Source organism: Sebastes fasciatus, chromosome 2 (genome assembly GCF_043250625.1).
Source record: "Sebastes fasciatus isolate fSebFas1 chromosome 2, fSebFas1.pri, whole genome shotgun sequence".
NCBI lineage: Eukaryota > Metazoa > Chordata > Actinopteri > Perciformes > Sebastidae > Sebastes > Sebastes fasciatus.
In genome coordinates, this window is record NC_133796.1 from 6259255 (window position 1) to 6283084 (window position 23830).

General features: G+C 42.4%; 1 protein-coding gene across 8 annotated transcripts in view; it reads left to right on the forward strand.

The window, feature by feature from the left end:
• Positions 1-23830, forward strand: part of znf536 (zinc finger protein 536) — a 307235-nt gene that overhangs the window by 97427 nt on the left and 185978 nt on the right. For 5 of the 8 annotated variants that reach the window (XM_074660090.1, XM_074660073.1, XM_074660147.1 and 2 more), the window contains one exon: positions 1367-1479. The exons of 2 other annotated variants lie outside the window; for them this stretch is intronic. The gene's annotated coding sequence lies outside the window, so the exon portion shown is untranslated. Of the gene's footprint in view, positions 1-1366; positions 1480-1537; positions 2231-23830 lie in introns of those variants that run through there. One more of the 8 variants, XM_074660129.1, reaches the window with a different exon arrangement.

Consider the following 23830-nt stretch of genomic DNA (forward strand, 5'->3'; position numbering starts at 1 on the left):
AGCCTGAACCTACAGCTGAAAGAGCATTTTGTTTTACGTTTCTACCCAGAGGCCATCACTCTGATGGACACTTTAACACCAAATATCCGCTGCTGCCGTTATAGCTTATAATTCTTACAGTCTTTAATGCACATTTTTGCACATTTTTAGATTGTAATTTACAGTCTTTAATGCAAATTTGTTTGCAATATGTACATGTCATCTGTCACTGTATGTACATATTGTAATATGTACATGCCCGTCACTGTAAATATAAATTATACTCACTGTACATTCAGTATAAAGACATCTTCCCATGTACATACTGTACATAACCATCCAGTCCATGTACATCCATCCACTATTTATTGCTTTGCACTATTTGTATTGTTTACAACTTCCAGAATACTTGACTTGTATATAGACTTTTTACTTTTATTTTTTATTATTGTATTCTTTTATTCTGTTATTTCTAGTATTCTGTGTAATTACATTGAGAAAGCTGCATAAGACAGGAGTCAAATTCCATGTATGTCGAGTCAATGTAGATGTTTGGAGGTTTGGTTCTTTCGTGTCACAGCAGGGCTGACCCGAATGCTTCGAAGCTTCCACCGTTGCCAGGGTAACGGTCGGGCTCCAAAATCGGTATTCAAATTATTTAGTTTTTATAATATATATATAATTTATAAATCCCAAAATAACCCATGAAATAAGGAATATCCCACAACATTATTTATTATTCATATTTAACATTAATTATTATTAGTTATTCTCAGACTACTGTACACACACCTACCTCTACATCACTGTCATGTGTAGAGGTATGTGTGTTTACAGCAGTGCAGTAGTGGCACTGAAACGGGGGGGAGAAGAACACGTCAGCCTGCTGTGCTGCACTCCTCCGTGAAGCTTCGAATACCTTCGAATATTTCTCACCGAAGCTTCGAAGCCCAACAAATGGTTTTCGGGACAACCCTGTGTCATAGTACCTTATTGCTATTGAAATATTGGTGACACATTTAAAATGACAAAAAAATATATATATATGCAGAAAAGTTAATGAAATGTTAAAAGAGCAGAATGAAGAAAAGTTGGTGGATGAACATGAGGAGGAGGAGGAGCAGAGAGCTGGAGGTTATTGCAGTGCAGTCAGTAGTCGATTCACCTTCCCCTCCTCTTTCCAGGGTGTTGGGTGGGTGGGTAGGGGAAACCCCTCTCGAGGAGGGGATGCTCGAAGCAAAGAGAGAGAAGGGGAGGAGGAGGGGGAGGGAAAAGGAGCAGTGGTGGCGGTGAACTCAGCACTTTCCTTATCTTCTCTCTCTCTCTCTGTCTCTCTCTCTCTCTCTCTCTCTCTCTCTCTCTCTCTCTCTCTCTCTCTCTCTCCCAGGGCTCCCTGATCAGTGGCGACCAGAAGCGGAGCTGAAGCTGAGGCTGGCTTAACGGGGCTAAGCACACCGTCACGCTGTCCAAGAAACCACCCCCACCCACCCACCGTCTGAGGTGACTCAGGGCTTTCGGGGAAGAGGGGAAATGGGGGCGGGTGGGGGCAAGGGAAAGGAGACTAACGGGTGGAGAGGGAGGTAGAGGAGTGTAATAGCTGTGGGTCATTTGGGTTAACAGGTATTTATTAGAGACCATAGTCCTGCATGAATGAGTGAAAGTTGCTGCAAGTAGAGAAGAAAGGAAGAATGGGTTAGGAGGAGAACTGTCTGACGCAGCAGGTTACAGTTATGATGCAATCTGTGTGGGGTGATGATGACGATCACTGTGATGATGAGGATGATCATGATAATGACACACACACACACACATTCACGGGCACACACACACACAACAGTTGGCTGAGACATCCGTTATACGTGGATGTACAGAGGACCTGCACGGGCATATCAACAGATAATTCCCATTTAATCCCATCAGTCATCCGTTGTAGTAGGGTTACTCTGTCTGTCTTTAAGTCCGAGCTGGCTGTCTGTCTGTCTTTTTGTCACTCTTCTCTCCAGTGTCCAGACGAGGAGCTGTTCAGTGAGCGTGACCTATAGGTTATGTAATACATAGGTATACATGTGTGTGACTTTACCTACGTTCGACGGCTTCAGATGCAGAGAGGGGAATACAAAAAAAAAAACATGAAGCCTAGGGAGGTGTGAGGAGAAGTTAGAGCCTTTGTCTGTCTTAACAGAGTGGAGTGGAAACCCTGCAGGCCTGTGCGACCCAGGCCTGACGCTCTGGCATGCTCCGAGGACGCGAGGTTAGTTCACCTAGCATCTATTTCTTGTCCGGCTGTGGAAATGCCTTTGCCCTCATATCAGGAATATCTAGCCAAGGTGCGGATGAACATGTAGCATGCATCTGTTAATAGCGGAGGCCGAATGGTAGTGATTTATTTCAGTTGATATTAAAGCTGGGGATTGACTGCGGCGCTGGTTTGGCATCTTAATGCAGTAGCATGACAGAGTTAGCGAACTCTTCTCCCCTCACGGCACCTTCTCTCATCCTTTCCCTTTGCCAAATTTGGACGCTGACACTAAATGGATCTGCCATAATTCAGATGTGAGTGGGAGGATATATATATACAGTATATATCTGTGTGTTAGTGTGTGTGCAGCTGTGTGTGTGGTTGTAAAGTGAAGCATTATGGCAAAAAAAAAAAAAAAAAAAGCCTGAATAATTTAGCACTCACATTATTTTCTAATGCCATTCTTTAGAATCTGACTGTGTCACTCTAACAAATGCATGTGTCGGAAAGTTCAGGGGATTTTGTAGGGCGCCTGTGAACAGTGAGTGATGGCAACCAGCCGACTCTCAGCTCCCTCTTGTCTACCAACAGCTCCATGTGAGCCCCGCGCACCATATTCCTTTCTCAGAACTAACGCCGTGGCGAATCGAAACAAAAAGGCCACATATTTTATTTATGTGTCAAAAGTGCGGTGAAAGGAGGGCAGGAAGGAGGGAGCGGGGCGTATCACTCTATCCGTCGGTTGATATCATTCCATCCATGCGGATCAATTCTCCCAGACAGTGGGAGATGAGAAAGGAGCGAGCGCGAGAAGGAGAGGGAGGGAGGGAAGGAAGGAGAGCTGAAATGGTGGTCGTATTGATTCGTCAAAGAAATACAGCGTTGAGTGTTTTGCTTAAACGTCCACATAAACCTGAGCTGTCAGAGGTGGGCGGGCGCATACTGACATTTGGCCACACCGACATAGATTGTGGATTTTCTGCTTGGCTTAGCTGTACACAGTCTTACCCATCAACTTCATGTGGAAACGGGCAAGGAGGCCCCTGCTTGCTCTAAACTGTGCTTTGTGGCATACTGTGCATCCAAAGTCTTCGGAAAACTCCCTTAATCAGCCACACAGGCCAATCACTTTAAACTTTTTACACTTTTGAACTCAAAGTCCACTTACTATCTTTTTTTCTGGAGCTTTCAACAGCATTTCTCAATATGCCTCAGCAGATTGTAGATGGTGCTTAGACATGGACTGTGGTTTTTATGTACTTTTTTCTCTTTTATGAGATCATAGTAATAGCCTACTATCAGTATAAAATGTAAACTATGTATACCAGTGCAACATGTGTACTGATGCAACATACACGATTCATGACCATGGAGTATGGAGCACTGAGCAATGATCTTCAGGTGTGCATGTTTAACAGGTAAGTTTACTGGTAGGCCAAATTCCAAGAGAAACCGTCATTAAAAGTTAGGTGATATAATAACGAAAGTTTCGTGGTATAATTACGAGTATAACAAGCGATAAAGTCCACTAAGGGCAGGTGGGAGTGGTGGTGGATGGGTCAACATTCACCCAGGAAACCGCTGTTCATGTCCCGTGTGAAAACAAAGGGCAAATGTTGACTCTGCTCTTGTCACATAATGTTGTTATGCTTGTTACGTAAAGTTATGTCTGATAAGGGTATTTATGTTGTTGCGTTACGTTGTTGCATTACGTTGTTGCGTTACGTTGTTGCGTTACGTTGTTGCGTTACGTTGTTGCGTTACGTTGCTGCGTTACATTGTTGCGTTATGTTGTTGCGTTATGTTATTACGTTACGTTATTGTTACATTATTATGTTGCTTTATTACGTTACGTTAATTCATTACGTTACGTTATTGCGTTCTTATTTGAACTCAAACCATGATTTTTTTCTAACCTTAACCAAGTTATTTTGTTGCCTAAATATAACCGGTCGTTTCACAACGCTAACCACGTGGCATTGTGAGCTTCTGCAAGCGTGATACAAGGCTGGTATGAAACTATTCATAAAACTTCAAGCGTACCTACAATGCCAACATTTTTTTCTGGCGACTGGGTTGTGCACTCCCATACTCCTGGGAGTGCACTCCTACCTGTCCCAGACACTTTTTAAACTTCACCTACAGCATCACTTTTCCATAATGACAATCAAAACTTGACACCAATCTAAGCTCTGTATTCCTACAAGATCCAGGCCATAATAACCATACCCCCCCGAATCATGTTTAGGAAAATGGTCACACATCTGCAGCTGCTTAGGCTAATCACATTCCTACATTGTGAATAACTACAGCAACCTTGGTAAAGAGTGGAAAGAAAAACACTACAACATTTTGTTAAGATATAACCTCAATTAAGACCACCCACGCAAATTTAGCTGACTGTGGCGAAACTCCCACATCTCGAAAAGACTAAGACAGCAACTTGGTGCTTAATTGGTTCAAGGAATCTGCCAGTGATCCTGTCGTGTTTATCCACTCTCAAAATAATGTAGTCAGTCCCATATTTGACCATGGCGGGATAGAGAAAAGCCCTCTTCCACTCTGCGACTACATACCTGGCACAAGGACAAGAGTGGAGGGGGTGCAATGAAATTAAAGAGCAGTTAAAGAAAACTGGAGAAAAGAGCAGAGAGTGTGCACAGGGCCATAAAAGGGATAGTTTAACCATTGATCGAGAGCAGTGGTGGAAATGGCAGCTGTAAATCAATTTTATCTTGGAGCAGCTAAAGAGTGTTTTCTAATGAGGTTAATGCCACATAATGGCTAAATTCTTCTGCTTAAAAGATGCCCTCAAGGTGGTGGCGAGAGATAGATGTCGCCATGGAAAGCTTAACACCTCACCATTCAGCAGCAAGCAGACGGATGCCTTCTTCTTGCAGGGAGATTGTATCTTAAATGATGTTAAACCTTTATTCGTTAGAAGGTTCCAGGGGGTCATTATATCATTCAGTACACCTTTGTCTAGACAGCTTGTTGTATCGATGGACAGATAAATCTGTGGCTGAGATTGGGCATTTAGTAAATTATTCAGTCTGTGTTGTCCACTTCCAGTATGATGAGCTCCTCCCTGACCACAACTACAGCATATAAAACAAAGCAAAAACTATTTCCACATTTAAAAAAAAGAACTGTATCAATCAAATTAGAACAACTACGGCATTTTTTTTTTTTGAATACCGCTTGTCATCTCAGTGCTTGGCAGCAGGCAGGCTAGCATGTTAAACTAGAACGGGCCGGGTACTGCCACTGAAAAGACAAACTGACCCAGCACTAATAGATTGTGAATCAAGTTGACCTCTGGCAAATAGTAGTGTTTATGAAATCCTTTATGTTTTGGGAAACGAGGCCTGAACACCCCCGCTCTACATCCACACACACACACACACACACACACAGGTTTTTTTCCAACAAATACACGTTCATCCAAAGAAACATGTAACTTGTGCACTAGGGTTAAACTAAAAATGGGTTTGTAAAGGCTAATATAGATAGATAGTCCTCATACTGTACATAGCACAAACAAGTAAGACCTACAGAATTATACAAAAAGTATACAAAGAGACAAAGACATGGATTAACATACCTCAGACTGGATTACTTATAACTTGAGCAGAGGTCACTTATTTAAAGCTTGTATGGCTGTAAGAACAAAGTTCTCGCTAAACCGGCCTTTCTGCATATGGGTAGTCTATACCTGCGTCCAGGGGGAGGTCAGGCGGGGTGAAGTGCTGGTAGAGTGGATGATCTGGTTCATGTGTGACCAGGGATGAGGTGACACAATCGGATAAATTGGGGGTAGGAATACCGAGTTATCTATAAGCGTTTATTCTTATTGGTGACTGTAAGCATATGGAAAAAAACTGATGGCACCATAGAGACGAACTGGCTTGATAATGCGGTACAGGAGATAGAAGATGGGGTTATACAGACAGATGACTTAGTTTACGGACGACTGTAAGTTGTGACAATGCTTGTAAATATCCATGGTGTGCTGATTGAAGCTGAAGTTATTGTCCGGTGTAATGCCAAGGTATCTGAAAGACTCCACCACCTCTATACCTTCCCTCCTTTGATGGTGAGATCGGGGTGATAGATCATTCTTTTAGATTTCTTGCCAATATTCACGTCCATTAATTTTTTTTCGAAGCATATCCAAGTCTGTGCCATGGTAATCTCTATAAACATATTCCGCATTCAAATGCAGAATCTGTAGACAACGGGACAAACATTTGGGTATCGGAAGCGTTTCCGTTTTGTAGTTTTGAGTAGTATTGACCAATCACGTTCGAGCGGGCTTTGGCGGAATGCAGGTAAACAGTTTGTGTGGAGAGTAAAAGAGGCGGAACGCATTGGCCGAAATACAATCTCGAAACCCACCGGCTATCGTCTGATGATGATTTAGCTTTTTATTGGTTTAAAATTAGCTTGTAAACTGGCTTCTTGTGAAACGATCCGGTCGTCTCTCAACACAGACTCCATTCTCATATCTAAAGTTGCTAATCGGACTGTAAACAATGGGCAGCGCACGGAAAAGGAAGTCTTGGCCCTAGCTGGCTATACCGAAAACCCCAGAAATATAGCCCCTTGCCCCCAGAGGCTTATCCATCGTCAGACCGATAGCCGACGGGTTCCGAGATTGGGGTCATGGTGGCAACAGGCTAAGCAAAGTAACCTTGTTTTCCTTGTTCCTAGACAGACTAAATCTAAGTCAGCAAGTTAGGCATTCTCCACTCATTGACTCTGTCAATACTGGACCTATAGATGTAATCTCATCAGAATAAAAAGAGCCTCTGAAACGGCCTTTAGACTGTAGGACATTTGATCAAAATGTCATATAAGAATGAATGTAGTTTAAATGGTTTAAAAGCTGGTATATCAATTCCACAAAACTGTGTAATGGCAGAGGTTCAAAAGACTAGTTAGAAGACCAGTATTTTCCTCAAAAAAAACCCAGACCTGACCTAAGGGTGAAGTACTACTTTGTGCATCCAAAGACAATGTTTCTTGTGTGTCTTGACCAGAAACAAATATACAGGGCTTCAGTGAGTGGATGCCAGCCCGAACAGTTGACAGTTGTGGAATTAAATGGGTGGGTGAGTTTTCGAAAGGCCAAGAATTTTGGTTCCAAACCGGAGCTTGTCCAAAGGTAATTACAGTGTGCAAAACATAACACAAGCAAAACGTCAGCTACTATAGTTTGGTCAGCCAGCATCTTTATTTTTACACTATTTGTCTCTTGGATGTGCTCCTCTGCACCTCTTGCTGGGGTTCGGGTGGAGGGAAGTAGGCATAGGGAGGAGAGTCAACAACTGGCAAACACAACCGATACGTGCAGGGATTCCCAAAGCATCCAGTATCAAGACTAATCACAATCTAGCTAGCTAGCTAGCATGTCGGCAGACGCGGACGCGTTGAAATATTACATTACACAAATTACATTAGACAGTAATGGAAGCATAAAGAATCCTCTTTGTCTTCGGCGAGAGTGATCCGAGGAGTCTGTAAGCTGTAAACGAGACTCCACCGTAAGGTTGTTGACGGAAAAGCAGCTCATAATCAGAAATGCGATGTGGAGACACTACGGGTGCATTGCATTATGGGGGAGAGGCTTGGAAGACTCAGGTGATGTCAAATGGGCTGAATCAAATGCATCATATCGGTGGTGGGTGTAGCACTAATGCACGCTACTTAAAGTTTGAATTAGTCCAACACTGACCACATATATCCATCTAAGCATATCGTACTCATTCACTACCAACACTAGAATGGCAACCCATTGAGACCGACAGATGATAGGTATTTAAAACAATGCTATCATATAACACGGTGTCTGCAAACCACTCTGTTGTATGTGTGTGTGTGTGTGTGTGTGTGTGTGTGTGTGTGTGTGTGTGTGAAAAAAAGAAAAAAAAAATGAGTACAAGCAGCGTGCGGCATGAAACTTAAGGAAAGTTCATCTCCACAGACCTCTAGCATTGATCACTGGGGCCCTAAAGCTATTATCATGATCTAATTAGGTTTAACATAAGTCTGTGTCACGGCCCGGTGCAAGGCTGCCTTGTCCCCAATTCCACACTTTCACAGCATCCCTATTTAAAAATAGCACACATGTGCCACACATACATGCAGTGAATACTAATAATTTTTTTTTTTTTCCCAGTTACACTGAGATCTACTTTAATGTCAGACTGAGGTCTAAGCGGGGTGAAATGATGTAATGCACGCAAGGCGATGAACAAACGAGGGGTAATCTCCCAGGTTTCCCCTCTTCGTGTATAGATGCCTGCTAGTGTAAATTGTGTTTTAAAATAATCAGGAAGAATTTTGTTTTTCCCTACGTGCATAGCTGTTATTCCAGAAAATACAAAAGCTTTGATGAACTGGCTTTAGAGACATATATTGTTTGGATCAGCAATTATTTTAAAAACATACCACTTTAGTATTGTTAGGAGGAGTGGAACAGCCTCCTGATTGTTGTACTTTTTATAGTATATCTCATCTGTTTTCTGTTGTGTCTTGTAATTCTCACAAAGATGCAATTTAAAGACTAAACCCATTCCCACTCTGGATATTTCTATATCTATATTGTCTACATCACCAATGTAGAGTAGCAATAGTGATATTTATTTGAAAAAAAAATATACGAGTTTATCCTATTCATGCCTCCAGCTTTGGCATTATGTTTTCGTGTTGTCTGTCCGTGCCGTTCTCGTGAACAGGATATCTCAGGAAAGCTTTGAGGGACTTTCTTCAAATTTGGCACAAACATCCACTTAGACTCAAGGATTAAAATGATTAGATTTTGGTGGTCAGCGGTGAAAGGTCAAGGTCACTGTGACCTCACGTTTTATGCCTCCGCGACGGCTTTGGGTTGTTTTCGGGTTGTCTGTCCATCCGTTTGTCCGTTCGTCCGATTCTCGTGAACGCCTGGAGGGAATTTTTTCAAATTTGGCACAAACGTCCACTTAGAGTTAAGGAAGAACTAATTAGATTTTGGTGGTTATAGGTCAAAGGTCAAGGTCACTGTGACCTCACTTTCGTCCCATTCTCGTGAACGTGATATCTCAGGAACGCCTTGAGGTAAATTTCTTCAAATTTGGCACAAACATCCACTTGGACTCGAGGATGAACTGATTAGATTTTGGCGGTCAAAGGTCACTGTGATTTCACAAAACATGATTTTGGCCATAACTCAAGAATTCATATACTAATTATGACAATCTCACACAAATGTCTAACAGGATAAAATGAGGAAGTGGTGACACTTTGGCCAGACATGGATTTAACCTGTGACTTGGTTGGCGGAGGCATACAACCGCAAGGCGGTAATTCTAGTAATGATCTGTTTTCTGTCGTGAAAATGACTCACACACTCGTCTCACAGTTCTGGTGTAACTAACATTAAATTAACTCTGTAGATTTCAGCCAGTTCTCCTCCACTCTACTCTCTCTGTGTTCCTATGAGCTACGAGATGATCTCAATACCCCCGGCTCAAAAAAATGTAGAAGGTGAAACATGTAGCCAGTGACCTAATAAGAAGACCTTTGAGGCGCGGCCATTAATACAGCTGTCAAAAAAAATATTCCATAATAGAATACTATATTTAATTTGTTTTATGCACCTTATATCTGGGCTGCGGTTGCTTTTAATACAGCTGTGAATTACCCACTCTGACACCTTATTCATTTTCAACATGATTAGCGGCAGTGGTGTGCATGGCTGGCGCAGTGGGTGGCTGTGGCCCAGTGCACACACTCATGGGCTCATTATGCCATCGCGCAGGTGTAATGGAATGACCCCCCCTCCTTCCCACACACACACGCACACACAGACACACATACGGGGCCTTGCATGTACAAACTCAAGAACATGAAAGCTTGCACACAGACTGAATACAGTGGGCCCTCCTGGCCTCTTCACAAAGCAACTTTTTTTCAATGTTGTACAATCTGGGCATCCACTACAGTCTTATTATTTCAGGGCCAGACTGAGGGACCATGCTTCAGTCCCCATATAAGGGAAGACGAGTTTAAAAAAAAAGAAAGAAAACGTGTTAAGAGGACTCCCCTCCCTCTCCACTACTCCTGTGTCCTCTGTTATTATGAATAGTGGCGGTAAGAGAGAAAAGCATATACTCCATTTGAATCCGTTCATGGTTCCTGAAGGACCACTCTCACCAGATGAGAGCCCTTTTTTCTCCCCCCCTACACCCCTCCCTCCCTCCCTCTTTTGATTGATATGTGAAATCCGTCTCTCTCCGCAGCTCTAAAGGCAGTCCCTGTGTGTGTCTGAAAGGTGCTCATTGTTGAGTAGAGACCACTTTGTCAAGAAACAATCCTGTTCCCAAGGAAGCTGAGAATGTCTTAAAAAAGATACAGGCCCTTATTGTGTACATTTGGGGAACTTTAATTTTGCGTGTGAGGTCATTTTAATCCTGATGAATTTTTATAGTAGCGGTTGTAGTTCAATGGCTGGTCGCCCTAATGCTCTAAAAGAAGGGGGCAAAATAAAGGAAGAATGGGGGGAAGAATGAAAAACCCACCCACAGGCCCGTTGGACAATCCTAAACTTAGTGTGTCACGGAGAGCGCGGAGGAAGGCTAGAGGCCTTTGTTGATGGACACATTGGGATGTATTTAAGTTCTACAAAGGAGATCCCCCTGAATGGAGGCTTGATTTCTGCTACAAGGTTTTAAAAATGCGTAGTCTAAGGATAGATTTGCCACGGGATAAAGTTTGCATAGGGTAATCTCTTAGGCCACAGACGCCGATGCGAGTGAACCACCCAAGACCTCGTCTCTGAACTGATGCCAAAGAGGAAAAAGGCAACAAGCTTCGACACGGACACGCATCCACGGCACGATTGAGCATTCTTAAATTGGCATATTGGATTCCTCCGACCCCATTTCATCACATTTTGACCAAAGGCGGACTTTCACAATGGAAGTCAGTCTTATTCTTTATGATAATAGATGGGTAAACCTCTCATTTTGTGCAAACTAATGGTCTTATTTGAGCAGCAGTTTGTCTTTTCATCTGAGCTGCGTGGCTGTTTTGTTGCCGGTTCGCCCTCTGGCCTCGTTGTAGGTTCAGAATGGATACGAGCCGATTAGGCAGACGAGTCCACGTGTAAACACGGAGCAGCTGAATATGTGATACTAAACTGGGTAAAGTTAATATATTTGTGTACACTTTTTTTTTTAAAGCAAATTGAAGCACTAGATAAACACATAACTTGTTTTATCTTTTTTGCTTTTTCTCAAATATGGTGCGCCGTCGCAGGAGGCTTGCTCATCACCATTGTGGCTAAATGGGAACTGGATCTTATTTGAGAAACGGCAGGGTGAGACCAAACAGCATGATTCATAATGGTTATTTATGTACCATGTTGCTGAGACTCAGCAGGAGGCAAAGGCATGGTCTTTACTAAGTACGTCTCTCTGCTTAGTTTCTCCTCAGCCGGGCTTTTCTTTCCTGATAAATATTTCTCATATGGATACGGAAAAAAAAAACACATCATCTCGATGTTTCTGATCATCCCCAAAATAATGAGTGCATGAGTCTGTCGTTCTCGAGCAAGGAAACGAGGTGCATTCAAACAAGTTTTGCTGGTACGTCAAGACAGATTGCGCATAGTTTTGGGTTACCTCTAGTTTGGCGAAGGATCCTCCGAACGCACACATAAACATACCACCACTGACACTTGTTCCCTCTCTTTACCTCTAACTGTCCTTTATTTCTCGCTCTGCTTCTCCCTCCTCCCTCTTTTCCCTCTGTTCTGAGATGCAGAGATCCAAGTGCGCAATGGTGCATTACTGAGGACACCTGCTCTGTTGATGTGGCCAGGCAGATTGACTGTGTACTCGTCTGTGTGTGTGTGTGTGTGTGTGTGTGTGCGTGTGTGCATTTATTCATTCATCAACTTAGGCTGAGACTGGGACCAAATCTACCAAAATTGTTCTGAAGTGAATGTCTATTTCTGCCTCAAATTATCCATAATGGGATTTTAATTCTGCGCCCTGCAACAAGCCCAAACGGTGCCCTTCTCAAGGTTTGGCACCAAAAAAAAAATAGTAAGAAAGTGTGTTAAATGGTGAGGTAGATTATCATGATCAAAACACAGATTTCATGTATTTATTAGTTTTTGATAAAGGATCCTATCCACATATGCTATTAATTTAGATCACCTTCAAACTATTTAAGGGGACACACTACATGTGTATAAGGTAAATATGTCAATTAATAGATATCATCATGAAACTTCCCCAGTTGATTACTTAGATTAAGGCAATCGTTTTTTATATTACAAGTTTTCTGAAATGTTATGTTGAAATATACAAATGAGGTATTATCTTATTAAATATGTTCTAATTTGCATACATTCCCAGAACAGAAATCTGAACATTGGATAAAGTCAAGCTCAAAATTCTCGTCAAAGGTTTTCATGGAGGGAATTTTTGATATGTCTTTGTATCACTCCATAAATCAGATAATACTGTCAACAGCCATAAAAAAAAATCAATTTTTGCCTTGTTTTTAGGAATAAACTGTTCTATAAATCAGGCTATGAATGATATATGAACAAACCCCTCAATAAAAACCTTCAGATTATAGATAGGAATGAAACTGGAAAGTTTGGTGGATAACACGTTAACGCAAATTTGTTTTAACGCCACTAATTTCTTTAACGCTTTAGATCATATGAAACTATAAAACCTAGAGAATCCATTGGAACCAACCGTGTCATACTAGCTTGTCGCGAAGGAGTTTAAAAAACGGTCCAAACTTACGCTAAATTTTGTTGAGGAAAAACTGTCATGCCAATTTTCAAAGGGGTCCCTTGACCTCTGACCTCAATATATGTGAATGAAAATGGGTTCTATGGGTACCCACGAGTCTCCCCTTTACAGACATGCCCACTTTATGATAATCACATGCAGTTTGGGGGCAAGTCATAGTCAAGTCAGCACACTGACACACTGACGGCTGTTGTTGCCTGTTGGGCTGCAGTTTGCCATGTTGTGATTTGAGCATATTTTTGGTGCTAAATGCAGTACCTGTGAGGGTTTCTGGACAATTTATGTCATTGTTTTGTGTTGATAATTGATTTCCAATAATAAATATACACATACATTTGCATAAAGCAGCATATTTGCCCACTCCCACGTTGATAAGAGTATTAAATACTTGACAAATCTCCCTTTAAGGTACACTTTGAACAGATAAAAAATGTGCGATCAATTGCGATTAGCTTTAGACAATCATGCGATTAATCACGATTAAATACTTTAATCAATTGACAGCCATACTCAAGACAATTATTTTTTGTATTACAACTTTTCAGAAATGTAATGTTTAAATATGCAAATGAGACATTATCTAATGCTAACTTGGTGAATTTAGGAGAAATCTACTGACACAAATAGACAAAGTAGTACAATAAGCACCTAAATGTGTATTTTGGATGTTTTCTTTCCACTAGTCTGGACGAAGACATGTTAACTCTCAAAATTGGCCACTACATGAAAAACCATGTTGAGAATAGAATAAAAAATATGAGAATAGAAAAGGGATGTATATGGAACAGTAAGAAGAGATTTGGTGGCTTCACCCTCTGCTACATCCCTGAGAGAGAAGCTTCAACCTCGTGTCCCAGTAAAAAGAACAAAAAAAACGTGGCGCCTCCCTCCACTTGTCGTTTCCTTAATTTCTAAAAAAAAAGAGCGAAAACTGTTTCCAGAGGGTCAAAATGGACAAAGGGAAAGGAGAGTGCAATGCCTAGGAGGGCACAATATGTCCTGTTACATTATACTGTACTTTCTCTTTTCGCTCTGGAAGCAGTGAAAGAAGAATACTTTTATTAACTGACATTTGAATGAGTTCTGTTCCCTCCTAAACCCCCAACCTGTGCCCTGTACCCCCACCGCACCCCAACCTACATACACAAAAAAAAAATCCTATTCACTTAGTATGTAGGTCACATTACAGTGGTGTCTAGCTATTGGATATGGGCTTAGATAACTGTTTGTTGAGTATTAAATGCTTTCGCTGCCTCAGCAGCCTCTGCCACTGGTATTTCTCACACAACTGTGCAACTGAAAGGAGGCAGCGCCGCAGCAAAAATCATGTCACACACATACACACACACTCACACACACACACACACTCACACAGGCTTTCAACCTCTGACGCTTTTTGTGTATACTTTAAAAAAAGAAAAAAATCCTGTTTGCATAAAACATTCACTTTTTCTCGTATAAAAAGTGCCTTATGCGAAGTTGAAAACAGGTTGTGAAAGCGAGTTAAAGCAGCATCTGTAAATGAGGACTGTGCCGCGGTGAATAGGAGGTAAACCCATTGACCTGAGGTGCCAACTCAAGCAGATGAGTCTTTGCTTTTCTTTCCTCTTATCCCTGTTTGCTTTGGGTGACCTTGCTCACCAGCCCTGATGCGGTGTGTTCACATAGCACCGGGCTAATGGCTTAGATAGGCCCCAGCGCGGCCAGTACTTTCCACCCAAAACACCCCTCCGCATTCGACCCTTTCCCTCCTCAATTGTACACGTCCACTATACGACCGCTGCAACCTCCCCGATTTGAAAATGTCCAGGCGGAGGTGCAGGGCAGAGGGGGGAAATTGCACCTGCTTTTATACCAGCAGGATCCAGGAGAGGAGTGCGTGTTCGCTTAAAACAGAAAGGGCGGGAGACGAGAGGGGCACCTCGCCGCTGTACAGTTTTGCCCTCTGTTGTCTTTGCATGAAATGAAAGATGCAAGAAGTGTGTGTGTGTCTGTGTGTCTGTGTGTGTGTGTTTGTGAGTTATCCTCCCCTCCCTCTGTCCTTTGTATGAAATGAGCCCAGATGGTGATTGATTTTTCAAGTGCTGACACCCCTGCTTGAGAAGCACCCCTCCTTTTTACACACACACACACACACACACACACAAATACACGCACACATACCCTTCTTTGTGCCGAGCAAGTGAGGCACACTAACATCTCGGTGCCATCATCATCTTTTGACTGCCAGCAACCACCATTGATCGACAAAAGTATGCATGCAAACAAACAGACACACACACACACACACACACACACACACACACACACACACACACACACACACAAGCACAGGGCAAATAAAACTCAATAAAATATTAAAAAACCATCAAGAAAATCTGCTCTGACTCAAACAGTGCTGAAACTATTAGTTGACAAGTTGTTTAGCTGATCGACAGGAAATATATCAACAGTTTTTTATAATCAAACAATTATTTTTGATTTGTTTAACAAGCAGAAAATGCCTCTCTTTTGTCTGTTTATATAATTATTAGGGCTGTCAATAGATTAAAATATTTAATTGTGATTAATCACATGATTGTCCATAGTTAATCGCGATTAATTGTAAATTAATCAAATTTTTTCTATTCAATATTCACTTTAAAGGGAGAATTGTCAAGTATTTAATCCTCTTATCCACATGAGAGTGAGCAAATATGTTGCTTTATGCAAACATATGTATATATTTATTACTGGAAATCAATTAACAACACAAAACAATAACAAATATTGTCCAGAAACCCTCACAGGTACTGCATTTAGCATAACAAATATGCTCAAATCATAACATGGGAAACTGCAGCCCAACAGGCAACAACAGCTGTCAGTGTGTCAGTGTGCTGACTTGACTCTGACTTGACCCAAACTGCATGTGATTATCATAAAGTGGGCATGTCTGTAAAGGGGAGACTCGTGGGTACCCATAGAACCCATTTATATTCACATATCTGGAGGTCAGAGGTCAAGGAACCCCTTTGAAAATGGCCATTCCAGTTTTTCCTCGCCAAAATGTATTGTAAATTTGGAGCAGTATTTAGCCTCCTTTGCGACACGCTAGTGTGACATGGTTGGTACCAATGGATTCATTAGGTTTTTGTAGTTTCATATGATGCCAGTGTCTTCACTCTAGCTTGAGCTCGCTACAAACTAAAAATTGCAAGTTGCGTTAATGTGTTAAAGAAATTAGTGGCATTAAAATGAAACTGCGATAACGCATTATTATCACGTTAACTTTGACAGCCCTACATTAAATACATTAAATGCTGTTGGCTGGACAAAACAAGGAATTTGAAAGTGTCACCCTGCAGGACTCAGGGAAACTGTGATGGGCAGTTTTTAGAACAGATTACATTTTATTATAGATCAAATGTGTAAAAGCTGAATAAATGCCAGTTTTTCTACGAATAAATACAGGGGTCATACATAGAATGATCTTGTGAAAGAGGAGAAAAAACTGAGTATTAAAACACTAAAAAAGGATAGTTTGAATTGTCGTTTAAGGGAATCTTTCATTAGTGAACGACAGGCAGAGAGAGAGACAGAGCGATGGTAGGCAGGGATAGGGTAAAGTGACAGAGAGCTGTACGCAACAGCAGCCCCATTGAGTTAAAGTGGCTGTGTGGCTAAATGATGTCATTGGCTAACTAGGCGTTCTCAGGCCATTGCCTCTGTTTGCGTGACTAAATACATACAATTAAGGCCTAGGCACTTCTCAATCTCTGTGAACTCATTGTTATCCCCGGGTTCAAGTGCACTGATAATGGGGGCCAGAGGAAAACAGGCGTAGCAGCGAGAGAGACAGAGAGCTGGTGGGTAAAATAGACATCTCATTATTAGTGGCATTCTCTTTCACCCCGACAGCGCTACTAAAGCCTTGCTCACTCATCTGTCCCCTTTTTTCTGCCTGTTTTCTTTTTCCCCGTGGCTCTTTTCTCTTTGCATCACTTTTCTTTTTTTTCCACCTTTTTTTTTTTCTCTCTATGATTTGCAAACATTTCTTCTTTCTCTCCATCCCTTTCTGTTTCCGTGTCTCTCACCATTCTCCTCCTTTGTTATGTGAGGATGCTTTGTATGAGCGGTGTTTGCTCCCGTACACACTGGCTGGTTTTCACATAGGGGCCGAGTATGACACGCACTTTATATACCGCTGTGAATGGACCTTCAGTCAGTGTTTCTATTGGCTGTAATATAGCTGAAGATGAACTTTTTTGGACAATTTTGAAAACTGCAAAAACTGCAAAATCATTCTTAAAGGAACACATCCTCAATGTAGCCCATCTAGAGCAGCGGAGGTCACATTATGGTCCTCCTCCCATGACACACACACACACCCCCACACCCCCACACACACACACACCCACACACACACACGCAAACCAGATTGAGTGTAATCGTCTAAAGCGAGACTTCCCTGATGGCCTCGACACTTGACAGTGATGCCCTCAAGTCTAGGAGAAAACTCTGTAACTGGAGAACGATTGCTTCTGTCTGTCTTGAGTAACTGGATCACCACGCCGTCCTCCCTGCCCACAGGCACACACACACACACACACTTACACACACACAGGAACACTGTAACACACTCGCACCACAAACACGTAGATATTCTTTCACCGAGACGCACACAGACAGATTTACAGATAGACACCACTAGCCGGGGAGGAACAGGAAGTAAGCTCACACACACACAGAAGTGCACGACTGTGCGTGACAAGAGGTGTGTTTGAGGCGCGTCGCGGGGGTTGGCGGAGAGGGCGGCGCATTCTCCTCCAGTCGTCGGCGGGGCGCGGCGGCGGTAGCCTAGGTAAATGGATCTTATTTAGCGGCGCGTCAACACGTGTAAGGGGGCTTACGGCTCATTACTCTGGGCCCCGATCCTCTCTGCTCACCCACTGATGGATGGCAGGGGCTGCTGGGAGGAGGTGCAGGTAGTGGGGGTGGGGGGAGGCGGGAGAAGGAGTGCAGCGTGGACATCGACCTCACTCTCCTTCCTGCCTCCCTCCATCCTCGCCCTCTTTGCTTTTACACTTCCCTCTCCTCACTTTGTTCCGTGTACTTTTCTTTTTTCATGCTTTGAATGTGATTTTCTTATAACAGATGGCAGTATTTATCTTTTCTTTATCTAACTGACACATAAAAACGAAGACTAAATCACAACCAAAGAAGAATGTCAAATAACAAACACACAGTTAGGAACATTTTGCAAGTGTTTGCTTTGAATGCTGCCGTGTACAATAGGCCTTTTTTCCCCCGCTGACATCTTGACACGTCTCAGCAGGAAAAGCACAGGTGTAATACAATGAATTGGCTGAATTCCATTTAGCGTCTTCTGTTAAAGACGGGGACTCTTTCATCATTATTGCAGGTGTTTCCCTGCTGTTGATTGCATGGCGCGACACTTTATAAAGAGAACTCACTAGTGATATACTGTATGATTCTCTGGTGCTTCTATTCTGTCTCAGGATAGAGGTTTCACGCTGAAACACATAAGCAGATTTTTTTGGTCCATTACTTGTAAATAGAATTATCACATATGATCAAGACACAACTTAACTGTTTGCCTTAATCTTTTTTACTTTAGAAAGTTTGAGTCTCATGTTCTACAGTTTTATACAAAAACCAAAAGACAAATTCAAAGGATTGCTCACTCCTTCAGTTTATGTAGGTATGTACAATTCCAGACCACCAAAAAGAAGAAAGTGGCACCACAAATGGTAATCCACATTCCTCAAGACCACAAGATCCAACAAACAACAACAACAAAGAAACATTTTGAAGTAGTGACAGAGTGCAAACAGACTTTTCATTATCATTGGAATGCAGAACCTTTTTTTCTCCCCTAAATATAAATTAAGGGGAACTACGGAGAACCGGAAGGGAGATGGAGGGGAAAAGAAACCGTAAAAACAAAAAAAGAATTTTGCGAGATCTAAAAGTTTTTCCATTCAGGTTGTTTGGAAAAAAAGAAAATAGGTCAATGTACTCCCGGATCAGCTCGACACCATGGAAACAACCACAACAATGGACCACGCACAAATGAGACAAGAATTATCTAGCTAGCGCACCCCGCGGCCCCTCCGACCACGCCGCAAGGAGACTACTTTGCTGGGAGTAGAGCGGTTGGCAGCTCCGTAGACGGACCTTCAGTCAGCGTCACTGGGGTTTGTGCTGGCTGTGTTTGAGTTGCTACAGCCGCTAACTGAAGGTTCGTCTCTGGAGCTGCCGACTGCTGAAAAGTAGTTTCCTAGCAGTGGGGAGTGAATTGGAGGGATCGCATTGTCTCATTTGTGGTCTGATAAACAATAAATTCATCAAATTCAGTACAAACGGTAGTCAAAGGCGAGAGACAAATAATGTTTTGATCCCGTTTGAAATGAGTCATGAATCACACGAATGATACTTGTCAATTTAAAACATAATTTTGCAAGTCAAGAAGTAGCAGTTTGTTTTCGGTTTGTCGTAGTATCATTTAGTATTGTGTGAAACCGCTCAGTGAACTGCATCTTTCGTCTCGCACAATATACATCACCAACACTAGCTAGTATAAAAACGTTGTCTTACCAGATGTGTTTTATCCAGCGACTCCTGTTTTTTTTCATCAGCCGGAAAGCAAAAGAACGAGCGAGACCCGATGCTGGTGTGAGTTCATCCCAGTACAAAACATCGGAGCTTCAGAGAGAGAGATGTCACTTACTAGACTTGTTGGTGTGTGGTCTTTTTAATTATGTATTTTCACAGTCTGATACTGCAAAATTATGTTTTAAATTGACTAACATCATATGTGTGTATGATGGCACAATTCAAACGGGATCAAAAAATATTTATCTCTCGCCGTTGACTACCGTTCATAGTTTTTCTTAAATAAGGTTCCATGGTGGTCCACCAGAAGGGCGGGACTTTGCCTGTCTCTAGGGACCCTAAATGAACAAAAAAAGCTTAAGTTTCTCTTAAGTCTCGCAAAATATTTCTTTTTTCAACCTTCAATTTTTTCCCGCCCTCGATGTCCCTTCTGGGGCTCCGTAGGAAACAAACACATTGATGCATATCAACACCATAGTAAACTTTTACCCTCCACACCTGTTGTTCTTTAGAGGCTTGTGGCTCTGTGATTGGCTCAGTAGGTGGTAAATTTGAGGTCAGGCCTGCTGCTTTCAAGCTCTCTACAGCACCAGTCTTCTGTATGTGGTGAACTTTTAAACCCTTACATTAGCTCCCTGACACTTAATTGTTACCAGCACACAAACCTGCACTGTAAACGTCTCAACCGTGACACACAGCTACCACACACACACACACACACACACACACACACACACACACACACACACACACACACACTCCCATATACTTCTTCCAAAGCACTGAGTCAAGTCCCTCTCTCTTAAGCTCGGAGAGCATTCCTCTCATTCAAGGAAGCAGGGCCCTCCTAGTGAAGCGCTTAATTGGCTGCAGATTGCTCTTTAACCTCAGGGTTACACCGCGCACACACGCAGCGGCACGCACACACTCACACACTCACACAGACAGAGGCAAACGCACACGCGCACATACGCACACACCTCTTCTGCCGGCTGTTAAAGTCTTAAGGGAAATGGAGTGTGGTTTTTACAACTCAGTGGGGAGGTCAAAGGTCAACAGATTTGTAACAATCTCTAAGGATCCGTCAGTCAAGGCTAAGATGCCAAGTCGACTGCTGCGCACACACTCACACACACACACACACACACACACACACACACACACACACACACACACACACACACATTTGGATGCTTACTCTGTCGTCTCAAAGAGTGTCTTCTTTGCTGTCTTTCTTCTCTGTCTCTGCATAGATGGGGAGATTTTTTTGACTCAGTCTAGTCAAACATGCTGGACTGGATCCGACGCAGCCCACACGACTTTAGAGTCGGATCAGCCCGTTGTTTTGTCTTGCCAGTCACCTCTGAGCGTTTAGCCCAAATGGGACGTCTCAGTCCCAGGGCTAGCCATTTCAGCCCTCTGCCCAACTGGGCTGGCTGTGACAGTTCGGTCCTTTGGTTAGCTGTCCAACAGGGACATGTGCGTCTGTCTGCCTATCCTACTGGGACAACTGCACTCCTCCGCTGAACAAAAAGCTCTCGCTGTCATTGAGATTAAACTCTGGCTTGAGAGAAAGAGAGATTTCTGGTGTTGCAGGCCTCCTAAAAAGTGGTCTTATCAGAGATAAGAGAATTTTGAATCAACATATGCAGAACTAGGCTTTGTTTGGACATATAATAAAATGGTATTGGACATTTCTGACACATGTCTTGTAATGTAATTCAGATATTTTATTTCAGGGTGGTGAAAGTTAACGTGATAATAACGCGTTATTACTAGTTATTTCTTATAACTAACTTCTTATTTCTCTAACGCATTAACGCACTTTGAGAATTTTTAGCTGGCTCAGTTTTAAAGCTAAAGAATCCATTGGTACCAGTCATGTCATACTAGCTTGTCATGAAGGAGGTTAAATAACGCTCATAACTTACACTACAGTTTGGTGAGAAAAAAACTGACATGGCCATTTTCAAAGGGGTCCCTTGACCTCTGACCTCAAGATATGTGAATGTAAATGGGTTCTTTGGGTACCCACAAGTCTCCCCTTTACAGACATGCCCACTTTATGATAATCACATGCAGTTTGGGGCAAGTCATAGTCAAGTCAGCACACTGACACACTGACAGCTGTTGTTGTCTGTTGGGCTGCAGTTTGCCATGTTATGATTTCAGCATATATTTTTAATGCTAAATGCAGTACCTGTGAGGGTTTCTGGACACTATTTGTCATTGATTTCAAATAATACAAAATATATACATTTACATAAAGCAGCATATTTGCCCACTACCATGTTGATGAGTTTTAAGTAGTTGACAAATCGCCCTTTACGGTACATTTTGAACAGATCAAAAATGTGTGATTAATCACGATTATGTATTTCAATCGATTGACAGCCCTATTTTTTTTTTTTGTTACATTTTTGTAACCATACTGGAAGTGTGCATGCGTGGGTGTGCTAGTCTCTTTCTCTCACTATTCCCTATTGTTTATGATACATGATGAATATGCTTTTCTGCATGACTCACTCTCGTCTTCCAGAAGAATCAAGATCTGTGCGTTTGTCTCCCAAATTAGCTTTTGCACTTTTTTATCCCAGAGCATGAAGGGACTTACTGCTAATATGATTGTGTTCGACGGAGAAAGAATGAGAGGGGGGGTGGAGAGGGGATGAGAGATTGAGAGAGAGACAGACGAGAGGAAAGAGAAGGAACATTAGTTATCTGAAGCAGCGAGTCAGTTAACATTTAAATGCTGTTTTTTGACGAGCTCCCCACCGCCGTAGAAAAACACACAATTTACGCAGACGTCTGATTTAATGAATGATAGGTTGCAAAGAAAAACAGTTAAGAGTAATTTTTGAAAAGGAACAAAGGAGCCTGGTAGAGACTAGTAATGCCTGCCAGTCATTCCATTGTACGGGCTTATGAATGATTAAGCTACTGTAGCAAACAAGGGCAGATCATATTACCGACGCCATTTTGTCAGTTCCCCCTGCAATCTTTCATATCTCCACCAGTCGTTTACCAGATTTATTCCAAACAGGGTGATGGTGGTGTGTTTATTTATATGTGTGTGTTTGAGGTGTGTGTGTGAGGAGGGGTTGCAGGCAGGGTGGCATGCTCAGAGTTAATACCACAAATTGTTGTTAGATGCAGGTCTCCCTCTGCCATGCGTTTTGGACAGGAAGGTAACGTGATTGGCTTTGTTCAGTCTTCCTGGCAGCCGACACCAGCTGACATCTGTTCCCTCCTAACCACTCAGACTTATCTCCATCAGGGAACACACACACACACACACACACCATACACACACTATCACACAGAACAGACATGTGCGCACACACCGATTCACACGGTCATACACACAGCCGTACTTGTGCTCATGAGGGGGAGAAAAAAAAAAAAAAAGCACACACATACTGCAGACGCTCGCATACGCACGTGAGCTAATTTTGTGATAATGGAGAGTTCAGTGTGCCAGTTGTATGTGGGTAGCGAATAAATGCATTCACATATGTGTCTAAAGCTGAAAAAAAAAATCACAAAAAACGGCAGAAATCAACATTGTGTTGAAATTACTACCAACAAAAACTGGACTGTGGCGTTAGTTGGAAAAGGACGGGAGCAAGCGGCTGATTTGCTTATGCATTCAAGGCTGATTGTGGCGGCGTTGCAAATCTTATTGCGTTGCTAATTTAAATTATTGGCGGCCGAGTCCCTGGCACGGAGGCCTGGGCGTATATATCTTAGACATGTGGAATCTGAAGGCAGAGTGGCATGAACACTTTTCCGGGTAGACGAATAAAGAATATCAGTCAGTTTTTGCCTCTCTTAAGTAAATAACTGTCTGCAAAACTGGCTGCTGTATAAAGGACTGCCTTTTTTTTTTTAACCTCCTCTGAGATGAGAGGGTGAAAAAAAAAAAATGAAGAAGAAGAAAAAGAAAAAAAAGACAGAGGTCTGCGTGTGAGAGGGGGAGGCTGTTTGAAATTAGCCCTCCACTCTGGGGTCCTGGGAAATGAATGTGACATGTCCAGATTTGGTGTTTTTGTTGCAATTACCAGAAAACACCAGATGAATTCTTTGCAAGCCATGTGTGCTGGTTTGTGTATGCATGAGTGTGTGGTGAGCGTGTACACATATGGATGTCTGTGCATGTATGTGTGTGTGTGTG